This window comes from Mytilus edulis, chromosome 7 (assembly GCF_963676685.1).
Source record: "Mytilus edulis chromosome 7, xbMytEdul2.2, whole genome shotgun sequence".
Taxonomy (NCBI): Eukaryota; Metazoa; Mollusca; class Bivalvia; order Mytilida; family Mytilidae; genus Mytilus; species Mytilus edulis.
In genome coordinates, this window is record NC_092350.1 from 27,546,579 (window position 1) to 27,553,199 (window position 6,621).

General features: G+C 33.7%; 1 long non-coding RNA gene across 1 annotated transcript; it reads right to left on the reverse strand.

Annotated features, from left to right (window-relative positions):
* Positions 1-718: 718 nt before the first annotated feature.
* LOC139482839 (uncharacterized) lies at positions 719-4,532 on the reverse strand. Its single transcript, XR_011654975.1, has 2 exons — positions 4,310-4,532; positions 719-1,547 (listed from the first exon to the last, which is right to left on the reverse strand). It is a non-coding gene; the product is annotated as an uncharacterized lncRNA (long non-coding RNA).
* Between the last annotated feature and the right edge of the window lie 2,089 nt (positions 4,533-6,621).

The following is a 6,621-nucleotide window of genomic DNA, read 5'->3' on the forward strand; positions in this document are numbered from 1 at the left end:
CAAACACATTCATTGATTTGTGTGTCTGACGTCAGAAAATTTTATACGTCACATAGATTTGTCGTTCGATGTACATGAACAATTTTAAAATTTACATAGGCATTGTTAATTGTTAGCATATAGGGTTAAAAAATCAAAGTATGTAAAAATAAATTTCAGAAATAGACCGAGATTGAAAATAGTCCAAAAGTTATATATAGAATTTATAAGAATCCACAAATAGTTAATTCCACTACGCGAAAAGTGTGTAATAACAGAATCAAATCGGTAATTGGCAAATGGACCATTTCCACATTAAATGTTTGAAGCGCGAGGCTTGCCGAGCTTTTTGAATATTCAAAATTTAGCTGTTGAGAGTTGAGAAATATCGTCATACACGAGTTATAGTGGTGGAATCTGTTTCGCTAATACTTTGTATCCTTCCTCTTCAAAGATTTGCATTACGTTGTGTTCCTTATATATGTGACGTCCTCATACATTGTCGCCCTTTTTAATGACGTCACAGTAAAAAGATTCAGAAGAAAACAAGAAAAATTGACGTCATAATTAAATTTCGACCAATCAGTTGTCGAGAACAGATATTTCACTAGTGAGAAGAAATATTTTTCTCACACCGATTCAAAAATAAGAAGAAAGCACACACATTAAATAATACTGTTTCTTTGATATTTAACTCGTATTATGTTATGCCATATGACTATGAGTAATGAGTAAAACATTTTCAATTTGATATATTTATACACAGTCACTACATATGTACATTTGGTTACATTATGGTCATACAGCAAGGACATACTTCGTTAAAAGTCTTTATTCTGAGGTAATATTAAATCGCATGACTTACGTTCATACAAAATGATATATTCTTATCGTAAAGTATACCGAAATAATATTTAAACGTCTTATTGGCTTTCATAATAAAATCTATTTTTAACTGAATGCTCCATCAAACCAGAACAAGCACGTGTTTGCTGCAACATGGTCGTAGACACGGTTTGCAAATGTTTTGCAATTGCTAAACAGTTCATCGAACTCTTTATTCAGCTCATTTTTATTGTAAAGCCAGCAAATCAAATCATTTACACTTTTGCTTCCTGAATCACTTTTTACCAAGTTTATTGGCGTTCGTCTGTATGTCTGTATATGCTTACATCGGACAGCTGACTCTAACTTGCTTCTCTGTATTGAGATGCAATCCGTATGTTTTTCAATTGACCACCACCAAGATTTAGTTTTAAAGATAATGAAAAGATGGTACATAGTAAATGATGTCAATTGCCAGTTGTTTAAAGGTACTTTATATGCGTATACATTTAAAATACGTTCCTCAGCATCCACAAGGGAAGAAAGCTTACCTAATCCTGCGTGTTCGATATAATAGTTTATTCCAAATTCATTGTCGGCCTCTGGGTCGAAATATATCTGGTTCGACCAGCCTCCTTTTGCACTTTTTCTTTTCCTATACGTTTGACTCTTACTTTTAACTTTAGATCTGCTCGAAAAGGAGGACTTGCTTGCACCCATCGTGATCAAACTTTTTGACTTAACTACAATGCACATAGAAAGAAAATCAATAGAAATCATAATATTTTTGCAATAATTCATATTTGATATTAATATGCAGTAGTTTTTACAAAAACAATATTAAAACGGTTGATGCATGGTGATTTGGTAAATTGTGCCTACATTGCAAAATCAATGTGTATATATAGTTCTTTCTGCAAAAGTGTTTAATCAGTTTGTCCTTTTGATTTTGTCATGACTTCATCGGTCATTTTTCGATGTATGTTTAAGTTGCCCCCTCTGTATCAGTTTTATTTGTTTAATTGCACAGTTTTTAATATTATAACAAGGAAAATGACGGATGCATTTACTATAATCGGAGGAGGAACTGCGTGTTCAATCAGAGTGCACGATTTCAAAAACGGCATTAATCTGTTTAAAGGTTGCAGTTTGTATTGTTCATTTTGTTTATATTTGAATTCCCGTCTGTATTGGCTGATTCTCTTCCTGGCTCAATTACTAAGTTATATGTGCGGTTTTTTTTTGTATTGTCATGGTTTTTGTTTTTACCATTATATTGTCTGTTTACCTTTACAAGAGAGGTACAAGAGATACTAGAGGGACATTCAAACTTACATGTATTAGTCGAAAATAAACTAACAACGCCATAGCTAAAAAGAAAAAAAGACCAACCGAGTATGACAAACAAATTCAATAGTACTATACAAACACCAAAAACTTGCGGTGATCGCTAGTGCTTCGTTAGAGTAAGCAGATACTGCTTCACATGTGGCACCCGTCGTGTTTAAGTTATGATTTGTGATTGTTCACTGTTTGTGCTGTCTCTGTTTTCACTTATTGTTTTTGTTGAATCTGCTTTTTAATGAAATAAATATGAAAAGTAATGATTTTACTATTTTATTTTAATTGTTTTATACATTATTTGTTGTTTTTTTTTGGGGGGGGGGGGAACGGGTGGGGGGGGGGAAAACTTGATAGGGACTTAAAGCAACAACTTTTTTCTTTAATACGGCGAGAGCATTTCTTGCGCGAAATATTTCTGAACGATTTCTAACAAACCCATTGAAAAGCACATGTTATAAAAAGAGAACCCTGTAGCTTTTTATCGGACCACTTGTTTATTGATAGTTCAGAACTTACTGCTTTTACTATGAATCTGTTTCTTGAAATTTTTGTTCAGCTTGAAGTTTACGAATTGAAATGATTTGATATAATTCAAAAGCTTTTTTTTTTTTTTATCATTATGTTAAATGCAGACAAGAGTGTTGGCGCCTTCAAACTAGTTTTGACACGCCTCATTCTATACAGTGGCGGATCCAGAAATTTTCATAAGTGGGGGCCCACTGACTGACCTAAGAGGGGGCCCGCTCCAGTCACGCTTCAATGATTCCCTATATAAGCAACCAAATTTTTTCCCAAAAAGGGGGGGGGGCCGGGCCCCCTGGCCCCCCCTATAAATCCGCCTCTGTTATATGTGCCTGTCCAAATTAGGAGACACTAGTGGTTGCATGTCGTTTGTTGTGTATATATCGTTACTATTGTTCGTTCATTGTTTGGTACATAAAACAGGCCGTTAGTTTCCTCGTTAGAATTGTTTTACATTTGTCAATTCGGATCCTTTTATTGCTGATGAGTATGTGGTATTGGTTATGCTCATTATTGAAGGCAGCACGGTGAACTTAAGTTGTAAACTTCTATGCTCTTTTTCTCTGTTGAAGAGTTGTTTCTTTGCAATCATACCACATTTTCTTATTCTTATATATATCTAACCAAGAGCAGTCTTTTTTTCCTTAAAATTAAACACGGCATAAAATGAGGGCTTTGGTAAAATGCCCTATTTGATGCTCGTTTTTTCTTTTTAGAGGGTAAAAAAGGAAAGTGAGAAAAATCACTCGGTAATTCTCACATGGATAAGTTTTCAGGAATCCAAAATTTAATCAATTTTCCATCTTGTGTTTGTAGATTTGTAAAAACAGTAGCAACTCCCTTGACACCATTTGCGAGTATGGTCTCGAGGAAACGATGATAGTCCGTCGGAAGGGGAAGATAAATGGCTGACCCGTGTTAAGAGAGAGCCATATCGCTTGCACGTAACTTACAGACACCCTTGTAGAATTTGAAAAAGAGCAGGGTAATGCCGCTACAAGGCAGCACTCGCACCCGCAAAGTGAAAAGGGAATTATATAATATAAGTTGCAAAAATTGTTTCCAAATCAACTATAAATAAATATGTTTAAACTAAACTAACGGACAGTACAGTATACTGTCATGGATTTTAGATTATAAATGGTTTACCGTTTCTTTTTTTGGATTCAAGTCGTATGCTTTGTTTTAAAACATTTTATCCTTCCTTATGAACAGGCTGAAATAAGGGGTGTCGATACAGCGTCACATTGTATTATCACTTTCGTGATTTTGATATATATATATATATGATGTATATTGATCGGGATAAGTTCTTTGAAAATCATAAAAACTAACCGTGCTTGTTTTAAAGAACAAAATGAAATGTATTCACCTAAAAATTTGTCATTTTTAAAAAGTAGAATAATAATAAGTAAGTAATACATGATCAGCAAAATTGGCTTATCTATAAAACTAAATTGATGTTGGATCTTATCCGATTGGTAAATCTGCGCAATTGTAAAATTTCAGATTTGAAGATTCCGTAATGGATATCGTAATGTATAATATTATAGGTATGGAAATGCGTTTCACAGATTTAGTACAAAGAAAAAACAAACCAAAAAAGAAAATGACAGTTTTTGGTAAAAGTTGAACTTACCTTTTACTGTCAGTGTAAAAATCTCCTTGACTTCATAAAATTAGCAACTTTAATTATTAAGCGGTTTAGCTTCACCTCAAATGGCAACAATTTGCTTCGGGTATTTGTCCCTCTTTCCGCTATTTGTAACAATCACTTTCTTGTACTGTTCATGATGACGTAAAAACCTATACATGATCTTCGTGTTGGTGCTTTTTCCCGGAAAAAAATATGACGTCACATCGCAAATGTCTACTGAACGTTAACATATATGTCACTATGACATACCACCAACGACCAATACCATGTCAACCGGGGTAGTTCAACGTAATTAGAATCTCGTGTATTCCTGTGACATTATGTTGCCAGATAGTATATATAGGGATGATACCCAGGCTGATATGGAAAAGGCCATGTATTAATCGCTTTATCATATACTTCCGACAATAGTTTTATGTAAGGCAAATAAACAAATGCAATAACTAAAACAGTCAAAAACTGTATAAAGAAGTTAAATTATGAATCAAATATACTATAATTGTCCAACAACAGCATCACTACCTCCATAGTGGGTCTCATTAGGGTCTAAGCGTGACGCGGGATTGCCGATTGTTTATAACCGTGAAACGTGAAAGTCGAATTATTGTGCCGTGAAAACGGGAACTGAAGTCTAGCGGGACACGGGAAATTACAAAAAAAAAAAATGAAAATTGCTTACGTACATAGCGTAAGCGGGATACGGGAATCTGACAAAACAGTAAGACCCGGGATCAGAACCCCCCAATGAGACCCTCTCAATATATATGTATGGTAACATTTCCTATAGAGGCATTTTGAAACATTGAAAATTTGGAAGAGTTCTATGATAATTATTACTAACTGTTTGTTGAACTATAAAATGATTCTTAATTGCCCTTGGGCTGATATTGATGTCTCGGGATGATACGACATATGATACGGATTTTGCCATGTATTATTCTCTATATATTTAACGTGAGGGTACCAATATTGCACCTACTTTGACCGTTTTTTCACTTACGTTTTTTTTTATAATCCTGACAAAGTTAACATATGTGTTTATTTTGTAGATGTATCCTTATTTACTATATAGTTACACCAATATAATTTTGAATCCGTATTGAATCGTAGAAAAGTGGACTTGAACCGACCTCCAAACGTCGGATCCACAATTCTGTAATGTGGAGTACCAACTTTGCATCAATGCTTAAATTCACAGATGTTTTGTTCTATTTCTTCAAATATTTATAACAATTTGACATTAGTCCGTGATTACTCTTAATTTTTTAAGAAATGGATGCTTGTAACATATTCAATTTGTTCATTTTTAAAAAGATGATTTTTTGAGAACGTTGCATGGCGACGTTTCCGAAGATTAACTTTTTCAAGTGAATGTTTCATTTGTTAATATTAACTTTGAACGTGAAAATATGTTGAAAGCCGTTTACTATGTCAAAGTTTATCATAAAAATACAAACTGGTAAGTCTCAAAGAAAACTTGTAAGATTTCCGCATATGGAACGCCGACACTGTCTTATTATGACATTTCTCTTTATATGATGTTCATTTGCCATTATGTTATGTCATTTTACCCTTATTTGATGTGCAAATGACATTATATGATGTGCACTTGTCCTTATATGATGTACACTTGTTATTATATGATGTGAACTTGTCCTTATAAGATGTACACTTGTCATTATATGATGTGAACTTGTCCTTATATAATGTCCAAACACATTTATATGAGATGCAAACATCTTTATATCATGTCCACAATTCATTATATGATGTGCTTTTTCCATTATGTTATGTGATTGCGTCCTTATATTATGTGATGCTTTCCTTGTACGATGTAGAAACGGCATTATGTGATGTGCAATCACCTTTATACGATATGCAATCACCTTTATATGATGACAATTTTACATTATCGGATGTGCAAATTATCTTATATGATGTGCAAATGGTCTTATATGATGTGCAAATTATCTTATATCATGTACAGATGTCTTTATATTATATGCAAACTTCTTTATATGCTGTGAACGTATACTTATGTTATGTGCTAACATCGTTACATGATGTGGTAAGGTCATTATATTACGACAATGTAATATCATAGGTTGTGGTTCGGTTTACATCTTTACATGGTGTCAGAACATCATTCATTATGATGATGTCGAAACATCATTAAGATGATGTGCATTCATCGTCCTGATGGACAATGAACATGATTACAATTAAAGCGATTACTCACTACGTCAGAACTGATTCCGATCTGCTTCTGCGGAGTTACAATTAATCAGGCTCAA